General features: G+C 39.5%; 1 long non-coding RNA gene across 1 annotated transcript in view; it reads left to right on the top strand.

The window, feature by feature from the left end:
• The first annotated feature begins 1,036 nt into the window (after positions 1-1,036).
• LOC116583566 overlaps positions 1,037-16,228 on the top strand; it is a 58,341-nt gene continuing 43,149 nt past the window's right edge. The window contains exon 1 of the long non-coding RNA XR_004282784.1: positions 1,037-1,114. This is a non-coding gene — a long non-coding RNA (uncharacterized LOC116583566). The remainder of the gene's footprint in view (positions 1,115-16,228) is intronic.

Raw genomic sequence — 16,228 nt, 5'->3', positions numbered from 1 at the left:
AACTGACATCATTCAAAAAGTCGTTCTCACTTTAACATCAACAGAGTTATTTCTCTGTGGTCAAATTTTCCACGTTGTCAGAAATTGTAATTCTGATGAAGTGCATTATTAGCTCTAAGTTTTCATTCCTCCCTGTAGCATACCTTTTGTCATGTGACTTTGGAGTTCCTTCATAAAGGTGGAGTATATATAAAGCCACCCCCTTGTGTTTGAGCTAGGCCATGTAACATCCTTTGGTCAAAGGGTGTGGACAGAAGTGTCAGGGTAGCCGTCAAAACCTCAGCCTTAAGAGACTTGCATGTTTCTGCTTGCCCGCTTGTGGGTCTGCCATTCCATAAGAACGTGCCTGAGGATGAGAGACTTTGGGAGCTGAGCCTGCCAAGCAGAACCCAGCCCAAATCAGTCAGCCCCCAGGCAGCTGCGGACTTGTGCACAATAATAAATACTTGCTGTTTAAAGCACAGTGGTAGTTAAGTAGCTGTAGTTAAGTCACGTTAATACCGTGACAAGCTACTGACGTAAGCTGCTCTGGGCTGTCATCTGTAAATACATAAAATAGAGAGCTGGTCTAGTTTCTAAGATGAGGAAGTTCTTATCCAACTATTACCTGAATGACAGATGATCAAAAAAATAGTTTACCAACTATCTGTAGTGGGCTCAAGACTGCTGGGTGCTGATATGTAAGACGGAATACAGAGACATAGTCCCCTACATCCCAGACATTGGTATATGCCTTCTAGTAAATGAAAAACCAGAACCACAACTCCAAAGGCCAGTCAAACTGGAGGCTATAAAATTTTCCCTTTTCAGGGTTCACTTTCCTATAGCCAGGTATTGTAACATCTGGGCCTTTGTTTGAACACTGAACCTGATGTGGCAAGTGCTCTCTCTGGCCCGATTCACTGGAAGTCCAGGAAGTACCTCTTGTCCTGATTGCTATGGAGGTAACTTGTTTAACCAAGGTGTGTGACCCATGGAGGAATTGGGGAATTCCCACAGGCCATAAGCCTCTCCGTATGTATAAATGTGAGAGAGAGACTGGACTAGCGTGTAGTCAGGTGGTAGGCTGGGAGTAGAACTTGGAAGCAAGCACTCACCATCAGAATGGACAGAGGTATGATCCCAGCGAACAGGGCCCCTGGGCACCTGTGACAAAGAGGAGATCAAGGGGAAAGGAGGAGGAAAGGTGGAACCCAAGCTGGAATGGAGACTACAACCAGGACTGTTTCTCACAGGACCTTTATATGTTTGTTTGTTTGGCTGTATTTTAGCCCCCAAGTGGGAGACATTATCTTGTGGGGACTTTCACCTCTGGCGTCTTGGATGTTCTTAGTTCTGCAGTTCCCTTTCTCTGACATCAGGGACCAGAGCCATTTGGGGAGAATACTGAGCCTCTAGATTAGAAGTGATATCTTTTTCTGCCCACGAAGTCTTCATGTTTGTCAAAAGACTCATACATCCTTTGGACACATGGGAACCTCATTCAGGGGACAAATGGAAGTTGAGTTCTCTGCAAACCAGGGATGTTGCTTTCTGGGTCCTTCTCCTGGACCCTGGGTTGCAGATCTTGGCCCTTAGGTGCTGCCCTGTTGCACCAGAGGAAGCCCTTGGCCTCTCTGCCTCCTCCTTATCAACCCCTGCAGGGTGTTCTGGCCCATCCAGACAGCGGCAGAGGCTGAGTCATCAGTGGCCTGCCTCTGAATCATGGCTTGGTCGTGATGTGGAAGGGCAGAGTGAATGCAGCACTTGAAAATTAATGCGAATTAGGATTCGTGTGGGATTTGTACTTAAATATTAGTGTAATTTGATTCAGTGTTAACCCTCCTTTGAGTTTAATGAAATAATGATGGCAGGACATTCAAAGCTGCTCTGATGACTTCATTCCTGATTCAGAATCAGCCTGAATACCCAGCATTTTTTATATTGAACATTAATTTCAAATTAGCTGCTGATCCCAAATGATGACTAACCGAATTAATGAGATTCCATAATTCTTGATGCCAAAAAGTCTTCAAAATCAGTGCTATTGACCATTTTCTTTTAGAGAGAGGAGCAGATCTACTCATGGGATCAGCCTCTAAAGTTACTGCTAGTTTCAACATATTGATCATTCTGATTGATCTCTCTTGTTCTGCTAGTTTGTCAGCGATTTGCCTACTCCTCAACTTGTTCCATAAATTATTTCAGATGACAAAATAATCATTTTATCCTGTGAACAACAAAGTGGCCAGCTCTTTAACTTACTTTGTTTGAGCTCTTTCCTTGCTGGATTGTGTCCCTTCATAAAGATCTAAAGTCATATCATCTATTTATTTCATTTAATTCTTGCATTTATTCTCCTATGAGGAATTTAAGTCAGCATTTCAGAGAGATCCAGTAACTCAGCTGTGATATAAAGTTGTAGAGTCAGGATTTGAACCTGGGCAGACTGACTCCAAAGTCCTTGCTCTTCGAATAAAAATATGGAGATAGAGTCTTTCTTTCAGATATATTCCAGAAGGGTTGTTTTCAAACACCTTTGAATCAACTTATTTTCCCCAGTAATCATCCTTATTGTCAATATTTACTACAACTTACATTGTAGTTGTAGTAAGTACAGCTTTTATCCTTGGTGAATTGAGGTTCTTGTGTTAATACTATATTTATCTTGGAGAATTAAGGTTCCCATATTAACTCTACAATTTAAAAGCGGCATTTTCCTGTTCTATAAACAAGCTTCAACTTTTCCTTCTGATCTGTCTGCCTCATGGTTATATATAGTAACCATCAATTAACAGTAATGTCAATAAAATAAGCTTAGCAAAGGGATGGTGGGGGAAGCAGAATGAAGAACATTATGCCAGGAAATACTTTAATGTAAGTGGAGTCCTGCCAATTTTTATTATTATAAGAAAACAAAGCAACTTTATTAACCCAACAGACATTATACTTTGGCTTCTATTTTTGTGTTACTTTTGAGCATGCAGTAGCATTCTCTGCCCTTGGTTTTCCTTATTGTTGTGTGCTGCTGCTTGGTTCATATAAAAGGAAGTTTATTTTAGTGGCGAGATAATGTATGTCTTTCCATTTGTATTCATTCATTCTTCTCAAATATCTGCAAAATTCTCTTATCCGTGATGTTTGAGAAGCAGAAAGTCTACTGAAGTAGAACCAATCTGGCTCCTGGCTTCCTTTGGTTAGGGCAAAATCTGTTGCAGAACAAATTATATTTGCTTCCTGAGCTACCTCCAGAGCAACAAAATCCTCTGAAAGGATTATGAACAATGACCATTTTTTTTTTATTTGACAGAGAGAAATCACAAGTAGATGGAGAGGCAGGCAGAGAGAGAGAGAGAGAGAGAGAAGCAGGCTCCCTGCCAAGCAGAGAGCCCGATGCGGGACTCGATCCCAGGACCCTGAGAACATGACCTGAGCCGAAGGCAGCGGCTTAACCCACTGAGCCACCCAGGCGCCCTGAACAATGACCATTTTTATATATAAATTTGCTCCATTAGTAATACCTGTTGCCAGAGAAAGTCAAAACAAAACAAAGAGGAAGCTCCGAGCAATAAGAGATTCTGTCGCTGAGATTGTAGCTCCGTTCCAGAGAGCACACAAGACACAGGCTGCAGGAACTCGAGCTTAGGCCTTGTGGCCCCTCAGGGCCCTCCATTCTCCCCAGACCCTCTTCACTGCCCCTCCCTCTGCAGATGCTCATGGGTCGATTGACAGAATGTGGCGACTCTCTGAACACCTAAAGAGGAAAAAAAAAATCATATCCAATAAATGTATGCAGATTTTTTTTAAGATTTTATTTATTTATTTGACACAGAGAGAGATCACAAGTAGGCAGAGAGTCAGGCAGAGAGAGAGAGAGAAGCAGGCTCCCCGCTGAGCAAAGAGCCTGATGCGGGGCTTGATCCCAGGACACTGAGATCATGACCTGAGCCGAAGGCAGCGGCTTAATCCACTGAGCCACCCAGGCGCTTTCTCATCAATTCTTGTATGTATGTATGCAGCTTTCTCATCAATTCTTCTCCACAGGAAAAGAATAAAGTGTAGGAACATCGTTATTTTGCCATGCTTTCAACATACCCTTAAAGTCCTCATTTGCTGCAAATCCAGATTTTATGCATCTGTCTCTCAAATGAAAAATCACAAACTAGATCTCATCTAAGAAAGAAATAAGAGATATTGGTTGCTCTGGTTTAACATTCTGTTATAGAAATTTTCAGTTGTTCTGACAATCAAGAAACTAGTATAATTGACCTTCATGTACACATCACCCTGCTCCAATCATCAACATTTTGATAACCTTGTTTCGTCTACGTCTACCCACCTTTTTTCTTTTTTCTTCCCTCCTCCCTCCCCACTGACCCACTCTCCAGTGCAGTATGTTTAAAACAATTCCCAGGCATATTACTTCCTCAATTAATTCTTCAGTGTGTATAAGTAGTAAGGTTTTTTTTGTTGTTGTTACATAACCACTATGCCATTAACACACCTTATAAAATTTACCAGGTTTTATTTTCAGGGAGCTGATAATCTAGAAAGGAATATATGACATTCGGCATAAATATATCAGTAATGCTGTTACGCTGAAAAATAAAAAAAAATTTAAAAAATATGTAAGTGATAAGCAAACATATCCCAAGTGATTAATCACAAGTCTACCTTTTCCTGGGAACTATAAAAAACAAAAATATAAATGTCTCCAGATCAACAGTTTATTCATTAACTAAAAACTTCAGCAAATACAGTTTCATTAATAGCTTTTAGTATTTACTTCCTATTCAAAATTTCTCCATTGTCTCCAAAGTAAGTGATTTGCTCCAATGAGGATCTGTATGGATCCCATCAAGACACAGCACTCTCAGATTAGGATGACTCTGGAGGGTTTATTTATAAAAGTACTGTGGGGTGTGGAGGGATCACAGAGGATAGTGCAGTCATCTTTGTAATGGCAGAGCTGTTACCACTACTAGGTGTGAAGGAGTAAAGGGGACAAGGTCAAGTTGACTGAACCTGGAAGGAAAGAGGCTGTAGAGAACACCTCCTTGAGAGCAACAGTGTCCTGTGGAAGGATCCAGCCAGCCCAGGTGACCTCACAGACAGAAAGCCAATGGAATACAGCCCCAGACACCCTTTCTTCCCCGACTCTGATCTCCTACTGGGGCTTCCCATTGGCCAAATCCTGCCAGAAGCCAGAGCCCAAGGGAGCCTAAAGTCACAACCCATACAGGTCAACTTCCCAGGCCAGAAAGAAGGGTAGAGCCATCTGGAGGAGAAAAGAAAAGACCTCTGGCCTATGATCCAACAAGGTCTACACATTGAATTTGATTGTTATGTTTCTTAAGGTTCTTCGAGTGTATAACAGTCCCCACCTTTATTTTTTTGTGTCTTTATATGACATTAATGGAGAAACAGAATTTTCGGGCTTGTAGAATGTCACACATTTGGGATTTGGTTGATTATTTTGGTGCCATTTCAGTTGTTCCTTTGCCCGCTATATAATTTATGTATAACAATGATTCACATATCTACAGATGCTTTTAAATGCTATTTGTGATTTCTATTAGACTGCTATTTCTGGTAAAATGGGAGTTCTAGCTAGAGACTTGATTAGATTTAGGCTCAATAATGTTTCATCAGGAAGACTTCCTATGTGGTGCTGGAAACATTCCACTGCACCACTTTGTGAGACATATAATCTAACATACAACCTATTTACCTAACCTTGGCTACACTATACATTAGAATCATATGTGGGTGGGACACCTGGCCAGTTTAGTCAGGAGAGCATATGACTCTGTTTTTATTAAGATTTTATTTATTTATTTGACAGACAGAAGTCACAAGTAGGCAGAGAGGCAGGCAGAGAGAGAGGGGGAAGCAGGCTCCCCACTGAGCAGAGAGCCCAATATGGGGCTCGATCCCAGGACCCTGAGATCACGACCTGAGCCGAAGGCAGAGGCTTATCCCACTGAGCCAGCCAGGTGCCCCGAGCATGTGACTCTTGATCTCAGGATCATTGAGTTTGGGCCACCCGTGGAGCTTTACAAAACCGTGGTGCCACACCCATACCCATCATATTTAAATCAGAATCACTGGGAGTGTGATATGGACCTTCATTTTTTTTTTTAATCTTCTAAGTAATTCCAGTGAGCAACCAAAGCTGAGAACCTCGGGCCTAAAGATTTCAGCATCCATTGATTGTCATTTTTTCTAGATCTGTTTTTTCATTTGAATTTGAAAATTGGTAACTTTCTCATTCTGTTCTTTCTGCATTTATCATCTATGAAACAGTGCAGCATAAACTTGCACTCAATAAAGGGGTAGCTGATTTGATCTGGAGTTCATATTTAATGACTAATTTTCATCAAAAAGTTTTATGAGGGGCACCTGGGTGGCTCAGTGGGTTAAAGCCTCTGCCTTCAGCTCAGGTCATGATCCCAGAGTCCTGGGATCTAGCCCCGCATGGGGGCTCTCTGCTCAGCGGGGAGCCTGCTTCCACCTCTCTCTCTCTGCCTGCCCCTCTGCCTACTTGTGATTTCCGCTGTCAAATAAATAAATAAAATCTTTTTAAAAAAAAAGTTTTATGAAATTTCTCTCTTAAAAAAGTTAAGTATTTACAAATGGTTTTAAATAGAATTTCGTTATTTCTATTGGGTTTATGTTTATTTTTACAATTATAAACCTGGATCATGTCTAAAATTAAAATCTCCCTCAAAAACGTTTTCCCTCTAAAATCCCAACTAGATGTATCTGTTACGTATTATTCATGGTATGTTTAATTGTTTGTTGTCTCACACAAAGACCATATGACATAAATATATCATGAGGGTTTTCGAAGGAAAACTTACATCAGAGAAGTAGAGAGTACACACAATTCCTAAAGCTCTCATTACCCCGTAGAGAGACTCATGGGTTGGCCATTTCAGGGTTGGACAGACAGGATTCCATCTCCCATTATACTGTATGCATCTGTAAAACATGGGGAGTTGGGAAATCTCAGGAACTAGGCAACAACAGAAGGTTGATTCCAGGGAAGTGGCCTAGTTAGAAAGGTAGAGCCTCCGGAACTTAACAACTAACATTTGTTGACTCAGACATGCTGGGCTAGCTCTCTGCTAAACTACCAAAAGGGTGAAGGGTTTCTGGATTTGTCTCCTTTCAATAATATAAATATATAAGATAAATATCTTAACTATATAATGAACATAAATCTATAATTAAGCATGATATATATCATAAATAGAAAGGACTACAATTTATAAATATATAAGGTTATACTCACTGACACTCACTAGGTATCAGTCAGCTTAATCAATGACCCTATTGTTTCTTTGCTCTGTGGGGAACCTCCTCCTTGACCCCCCAGGCCTCCCCTCCCACGACCCCCCACCCTGCTCCCTATCACTTTTGGAAAACCTCAGTTCTTCTTTGATTTCTTTTTCCTCCAGAATCCACTTGGTAGTGATCTCTTGTTAAGTTCTTTTGATGTGCTTGTATTCATCTATGACTTCATGTAGTCAATTATTCAGGCATTTGCATGTAATAGCCCTTTTTTGAGGCATGATATGGGCTCCAGTGGCTCCAGTGATGACCCAGGCACAGTATAGGAGGCCTATACTAAAAGATGTAATAAGGGGAAACCTAATATACAAAATATAAAAAGTCCTTTGTCTGCCCCTTCCCTCCATTCTCCCCTAACCTGGTCTGAGCTTGATTCTCATCCCCACTCAGCTAGCCCTTCTCCCTTCGTTTTCTTTTCCAAAACATGCTGCACACCATTTTCAAATTACTTTATCCAAGATACTGCTTTTCACTCTGTTCACAAACTCAAAATGGCTCCTTTTTTTCATACTAAGTGAACTCCAAGTTTTTAAATTTAGTTAACATTCAAACCCCTTCCAGATCTGTTGTTACCAATGTCTACCTCTCTCTTAAGTTTCCCCCTTTGAACCCTTCTCCCCAGTGAGTTTTTCTGCCAAATCATCCATACCACAGACCCAAGAAGCTTTCCCCGCCTGTCATATCTTCCTCTGAATCACTAAAATGATCAACTACCCCTCTTGTATTATCATCATCATGGCCTTATATTTTTAATAACCTTTTCATATGTTGATATGTCACTTCCCCTACTAGAGTCTCATTTATTTGAGGTCAAGAATTTTGTTTTATACTTCTTTGTTTTCAGTACTGAGCAGAGCTGTTCAAACAGTAGGTGCTCAATAAAAAGGGTGCTGATGAAGATGAGAATATATATATATTTATTTAAAGATTTTATTTATTTATTTGACAGACAGAGATCACAAGTAGGCAGAAAGGCAGACAGAGAGAGAGGGGAAGCAGGCTCCCCGCAGAGCAGAGAGCCCAATGAGGGGCTCGATCGCAGGAGCCTGGGATCACGACCTGAGCCAAAGGCAGAGGCTTTAACCCACTGAGCCACCCAGGTGCCCGAAGAGTATATATATTTTTTAAGATTTTATTTATTTATTTGACACAGAGAGCACACAAGCAGAGGGAATGGAAGAGGGAGAGGGAGAAGGAGAAGCAGGCTCCCCACTAAGCAGAGAGCCTGTTGTGGAGCTTGATCCCAGAATCCCAGGATCTGACCTGAGCCGAAGGCAGACACTTAACCAACTGAGCCACCCAAATGCCCGGAAGATGACAATATTGGGAAACTCTTGGAATACGGTGATGGTTAAAGCATTATACCAAGAATGATACGGTTTTTCAACTACATTTCAGTTGATTCTTTTTCTCTCACCATCAAACTAGAGTATACCCAAGTTCTCCATCTTAAAGATGGGAGATTTCTTTCTGTGCCTCTAGTTATCTACCCCATCTCTTTCTCCCCCACCCCCCTTCACAGCCTAAATGAATAGCCTACACTTGCTGCCTCTGCTTTTCACCTCCCATTCACTTCCTCAACCCACTGCCATCTGGTTTCTTCCACCACTATACCAAAAATCTCCTGGCAGAGGTCACCTAGCACCTCATAGATGCCAACTCAGATGGACAGTTTCCAGTTCTTTTTACATCTCATCTCCATAGCGTTTGATGCTTTCCTCCTACCTCACTTGGGAGATTCTCCTTTACTTTGGGTTTTTAGACCATACTTTCCAAAGTTTTCCAGTGCCACTCCCAACCTATTCCTTCTCTAGTTTTGTCATGGGCTTCTCTTCTGCTGATCATCCCTTCAGTGTTTTTGTAGACCAGGTTTCATCCTTGGCTGTCCTGATTTTAGTTCTCCCAGAAGCAGACCCTGAGACAAGGATTTACATGCAAATAATTCATTAGGGAGATGATCCCAGTAGGGGAGTAGGGAGGTGATATGAACGAGTAAGGGAAGACTGCCAACAAAGAGAACCCTATCAAGTCAGTTACCACCGTGGGCAACAGGGGCATAATCCCACTGTGGAACACATGCCCTGTTTGTAGAGTGAGAGAGCTAAAGCTCTATCTACCTATCCCATCATTTATTGGTTGAGGGCCATACTAATTCCATGGCACCTCTCGAGTGCCTGCCAGCAAAGAGTTGCAGGTGCCAATAGGGGGAAGTCAGGCTGGTATGCGTAGGATGTGAAAGGCTGAGGAATATGGGCAGGACAGGGACAGCAGCTGCTACCTTCTTTCCTCAGCTTACCCATTATCTCAGGGTTACTCTCATCAGTGAGAATAAAATTAGCATTGATTATAACAAACATTTATGTCCCAGGTTAGGTGGTGTACCTCTATTAGCTCATTTCATCCTTACAACAACCCCATTATTGTCTACATTTTATTGAAGAGGAAACAGAATCAGAGGAGCTGAATTGTTTAAGGTTACATGTATATGCTGTCTCTGCCCTTATTTACAATCCATATTGCTCCTCTAAGCTCTAACTAGTATTTCTATTTGCCAGCTGGCTGTGCTCCCCAAGCTTCTACTAGCATCTCAAATGCAACATGTTCAAATGAACCTGTCAGAAAGTGTGAAAAACCTTGATACATTATGATTCTTATCATTTTCCTTTTGACAGCTTTTTAAATCATTGAAAATAATATTTATCTAAAAATATTTTTCTGATAATAAGAAATAGATATATGAATTGTAAGGGTTTTGGAAAAAATGTGGAAATATAAAGATTGCAGCAAAATACTCAATAGTTTTGCTACACAGAGTTGACACTGTGGGCATCTTTGGCCTCATTGTCTATGTCATTTTAAGATGTTTGAAAATATACTCTGTGTGTATATATATATTAATTTGCATCTCGCTTTTCTTTTACATTATAAGCATTTCCCTACACCGTTAAAAAAACCCTTTATAAACACATTTTAAAGGCTACATAATGTTCTTGTCATATGGATGTACCAAAATTTGCTTAACTCATCCCTTGTTATTGAACAAGGGAATTATTGCTTCCTTTCTTTACCCTTAGGATGGATGCTGAAATCAATACTTCTTTACCTAAGTCTGGGGCACCTGGGTGCCTCAGTCGGTTAAGCTTCTTCCTTCAGCACAGGTCATGATCTCAGGGTTGTGGGATCCCTGCTCAGTGGGGAGTCTGCTTCTCCCTCTACTTCTGCCCCTCCCCGGATTGTGCTCTCTCATTTGCTCTCTTTCTCTCTCTCTCAAATAAATAAATAAAATCTTTTAAAAAATACTTCTGTAGCTAACTCTTTATCTGCATTTTGGATTATTTCTAGAAGAAGAATCACTTTTTCAAGGGACAACAACATTTTTAGGGTTTTAATATCTCTTGCTTCCAGAAAGGTTCTACATACTCATAGCAGGAGAATGCAAGAGTGTCGGAAGACACTCTACACCCTTCCACTACACCCTTGCTGACAACGAGTATTTTCATCCTTTTAGAAACTTGTTAAATCCCTAGAGAAAATTGCACTTACTGGTTCCATTTTCATTACCCTCAATTTCCAGCGAGGTTAACTTTTTCTACCTCTTTGCTGACCACTTCTCTTGCCTTTTTGTAAACTGTCCACACTATTTACCACTTTTTCTTCCGGTTCTTGTGGTATTTCTTATCACTTTAATAAATTAATAAATCTGATAAGTCTCTTATATTTATGAGAAAAATTCTCATCCTGCCATTTGTCTTTTCAATTTTTGACCTAAAACAGCTTAAATGATGTAGTAGAGCAGCTCCCTTGCTGTGAGCTATTGAATGTCAGCTCCCCACACAAGGGTTTTAAAAAATGAGAAAAGAAAAAAAAACAGTTTCCATGTTTTCTGAAATCAAATCTAAACTTTCTCCCTTTGAGATTATTCCTGTTACAGTTGAGCCTTTCCCCATCTAGGGATTAGGTATTTCCCCATCTAAATTTTCTTCCACGGCAAATTAAAAAAAATAATAAAATCTCTCAATTTTCTTCTAGTATCTTATGGTTTGTATTTCTGCATTACATTTCTTTTTTTTTATTGTGCTATATTAGTCACCATAAAACACATCATTAGGGGTTTTTTGGTATTTTTTTTTTAATTTTATTCTTTTTTCAGTGTTCCAAAATTCGTTGTTTATGCACCTCACGCAGTGCTCCATGCAATATGTGCCCTCCTTAACACCAACCACCAGGCTCACACAATCCCCCATCTCACTCCTTCCAAAACCCTCAGTTTGTTTCTCAGAGTCTATAGTCTCTTATGGTTCATCTACCCCTCCAATTTCCCCCAACTGACTTCTCCTCTCCATCTCGCAGTGTCCTCTGTGTTATTCCTTATGCTCCACAAATAAGTGAAACCATACACATCATTAGTTTTTGATGCGGTGTTCCAAGATTTATTATTTATGCTCCACAACCGGTGCTCCATGCAATACATGCCCTCCTTAGTACCCACCAGCAGGCTCACCCAACCTCTCACCCCTCCAAGACCCTCAGTTTGTTTCTCAGAGTCCACAGTCTCTCATGGCTCATCTCCCCCTCCAATTTCCCCCAATTCACTTTTCCTTTCCTTCTCCTAATGTCCTCAATCCAGTAAAGTATGACATGAAACTGATGTCCCCACTTCCCCAAATGCAGTCTCTGTTAGCCAACTTTATTTATGGAGTTCCTTTCCCCATTGTCATATGATGTCTTGTTTGTAATGGATCACAATGTTTTAAGTAATTGAAGCTTTGCAATAGGTTTTAACACTGTCATGGGAATTGTACTATAATCCTCCCCCGCCCCGAATATTTTCTCAGCTCTTCTCATCATTTGTGTGAGCTTTAGAATCACCTTATCAGATTAAAAAAAAATTCCAATGTGTGTTTATTGTGTTTATATCAAATTTAAATATTAATTAGAAAAGAAAAGATATGTTTAAAATATTTAGTGTTTAAGATGATGGTCTCTCAATTCATTAATCTCTTCTTTTATAGCCTACAAAATCTCCTAAACTTTTCTTAAGTTTATGCTAGTATTTATATTCTTCCTATTTCTTTTTTTTTAAGATTTTTTATTTATTTATTTTACACAGAGAGGGAGACCACAAGCAGGCAGAGAAGCAGGCAGAGAGAGAGGAGGAAGCAGACTCCCTGTTGAGCAGAGAGCCCGATGCAGGGCTCGATCCCAGGACCCTGAGATCATGACCTGAGCTGAAGGCAGAGGCTTAACCCACTGAGCCACCCAGGCGTCCCTATTCTTCCTATTTCAAGTGAATTCTTTTGTTCCATAATCTCTTCTGACTGGTTATTTCTGTTAGAGAGTAGATCTATTTATTTTTGCACATTTGTGCTTTTATCTAACCATTATGCTGATTCTAGTAATTTTTAGTTGATTCATTGGGGTTCTTCCTTTCTTTCACATCGATTTCTACTACCTTTCTTTTGTATTTGTTGTTTTGGGGGTTTTGGTTTTGGTTTTCCAAATTACTAAAACAATGTTAAATAATAACTCTTTTGGTACCACAATTAACAAGATATTTACTACTATTTTGAGATCGCATTGTTATGAACACTATGTTAGTTTTTCTTTCAAGTGTTTTTTAAATCAGAGATAGCTATTGAATTATCAACTCCTTTTTCCAGCATCTATTATAATAATCAAGTGATTTCCTTATTTGTCATCCTGATATGATGCATTATATTAATATATTTGCTAATATCATATTACCCTTATATCCCTGAGATAATGTTACCTGACAAATTATTCTTTTATTATGCTATTAAATTTGGTTTACTACTTTATTATTTTGTTGCATTATATTCATACTGGGGTGAGGCTATAATTTTTGTTTTTGAGTTTTTGTCAGGTTTTAGTATCAGTTTAATGCTAACTTCATAAAATAAATTTGATAATAATAAATGGGAAATATTTCCTCTTTTGTTTTCTATTCCTGAACAGTTTATATAACATGAAAATGATCTGTTTCTTGCTAGATAGAAAGAACTCACCAGAAAAGCCATATGGCAAGAATTTGTTTTTTTTTTAGGTAGGCTCTATGCCCAGCATGGAGCCCAGTGCAGGGCTTGAACTCATGACCCTGAGATCGAGACCTGAGCTGAGATCAAGAGTCAGATGCTGGGTACCTGGGTTGCTCAGTGGGTTAAATGTCTGCTTTGGGGTCCTGGGTTTGAGCCCCACACTGGGCTCCCTGCTCCCTCTCTCTCCCCTCCACCTCCCGGCTCATACTCTTACTCACCGTCTCTCTAATAAATAAGTAAATAAAATCTCTCAAAAAAAATGAGTGTTTATCTTCAAACCAGTTTAATAGCTGGAGTGCTGTTTCTTATGTCTTCTAGTAGCTTCTCCCAAACCATAATTCTAACCCTCAAAGCCATACAGTAAGTCTGATTCCTTTTATGTGAGATAGTCCCTCAGAGTTTTGAAGACCTCTGTAACCATACCCTCCCAAACCCACTATAAGTCCTTTCAACCCAGACAAGAATCTCTAGTTCTTTCAAACTGTCTTCATATAACACAGACCTGAACAACCACCATTGCAAACCCTTTCCTCTGTATTTTCTTCAGTTTGTGTTGCTTCAGAATTCCATCCAATACTCTACATGTGCTCTAAGCAAAACAGGCTAGAGAAGAAATACTACTTTTTCATTTGGACATTACATTTATTACTATAGTCCTATATCAGCTTGGTTTCTTTGGTAGTATGACTGTCAACTGACATTGAAGCTATTACCCACTGAAAACTTCAATTTTTTTTTTACACATATGCTACTGAGTCACGTTTCCTTCACTCTGAATTTGGACAGTTTTTTCTTGGCAATCATAACCACTACCTCCCATTTACCCCTGTCAAATTTAATTTTAGTTGTTTAAAAGCATTACTTACTCATCATAAGATTTTTCTGGAGACTGAATCTGCTATTGATGAGCTAATCCTTCTAGCTTCACAGCATTATATAAATTTTATGATCCTGGACCTGTAAGTCATGATGAGAATACTGAATACAAGAATGCTGAGGATAGAACCCTGTGCCATAGCAGAAACCTCTCATTGTGTGGGCATTGATCCATTAATTAGCACTCTCTAAGTATAGTCACTTGCAAAGTGAGTACACACACACACACACACACACACACACACACACACAATTCTTGTACTTGGCTCACATATCTCTGTCTTGTTCACAGTTGCATATAAGACCTGTTAAAATGTCTTTGGCATTGAGATCATTGCTTACTAAGAGAAATTAAAACATACATCCACGCAAAACTTACACATGAATGTTCTTGATAGCTTTATTCATAATACCTCAAAATGAAAAACAATCTCAAATGTCCATCAACAGGTGAATAGATGTTGGTGTATCCACACAATGGACAATGACTTGAAATAAAAGTAACTTCCAAAAGCGTGGACAAATCTCAAAAACAATAGGGTGAGTGATGGAAGCCTGACACAAAAATTTATATACCATGGAGTTATGTTTATATGTAATTCTAGAAAAAAATGAAACCAATCTGTAGTGATGAAAAGCAGATTAATGCTTGCCTGGGACCAAGAGTTAGGGGATATTTGACTGCAAAGAGACACAAAGGAACCTTTGGAGGATAGAGTGTTCTATATCGTGATCATGGTGATGGCTACAAGGGGATACACATTTGTCAAAATTCATCAGACTATATACTTTATTATTTTTTCATTTTGTTTTTATTTTAATTCCAGTTAGTTAGTATACAGCATTATATTAGTTTCAGGTGTACACTCTAGTGATTCAATACTTCCACACATCACCCAATCTGACAAGGGCCCTCCTTAGTCCCCATCACCTTTTTCACCCATCCCCCAACCCACCTCCCATCTGGTAACCAGCAGTTTGTTCTCTAGAGTTAGGAGTCTGTTTCTTGGTTAATCTCCCCCCCTTATTTTTTGCCTTTGCTTGTTTGTCATGCACCCTTATACTAATAACAACGTTATTTACAAGAGCCAAGATACAGAAGCAGCCCAATCATCCATCAATGGATGATGAATCAATGGATGATGAATGGATAAAGAAGATGTGTTATACACACACACACAGGAATATTATTCAGCCATTAAAAAAGAACGAAATAAAAAAAACTAAAAAAAAAAAAAAAAGAATGAAATCTTGCTATTTGCAATGACATGGATGGAGCTAGAAAATATAATGCCAAGCAAAATAAGTCAGCAGAGAAAGACAAATACCATATAATTTCACTCATGTGGAATTTAACAGGCTATATACTTGAAAAGGGTGTGGTTTATTTTATGTAAATTATATCTCCATAGAAATGTGTTTTTAAAAATATGATTTTGCTTATCTCATTCCTTGCTTTATCATGATGACTTGATTAAAGAAAGAAAGAAATTTGTCTCACTCGACTTCTTCATGACCCCCTGCTCGGTCCTAGGGATTGTTACATCATTTTCTAAGTACATACAGATTATCCTTTTAATAATGTGTTCTAGAACGTTTCTGCAAATCAGTATCAAGTTCACCCAACCATACTGTGTGAAAGCAATCCTCTTCCGTCCTTTGAAAATGGGAATTCTTCATTCCTGTCTTAGTTTTCTGTGACTTTTTATGTTGCCAATTCCCCAAAGAAATAAACAATGATTCTCTCATCTCATTTGCATGCTTTTAGTTCTCGGGAATGTAATTCACCCAAATCAGGGAATTTAAAACTTGTTTGGAAATATTGAGTGTTCCTTCATCTCAGGCTTCCTCTGCAAAGGGGCTTCTGAGCTGGAGATATTGTGGGAGAATTTAGGCTACAATTTAAGGAGCCGTTCACTGCTTATGAGCCATTATGTTAGCCTGTGTCAGGATGTCTGGCT

The sequence above is a fragment of the Mustela erminea genome, chromosome X (assembly GCF_009829155.1).
Source record: "Mustela erminea isolate mMusErm1 chromosome X, mMusErm1.Pri, whole genome shotgun sequence".
In the NCBI taxonomy this organism is placed as follows: Eukaryota; Metazoa; Chordata; class Mammalia; order Carnivora; family Mustelidae; genus Mustela; species Mustela erminea.
The sequence above is the reverse complement of the archived record's forward strand: the minus strand, read 5'-3'. Positions and strand labels throughout refer to the sequence as shown.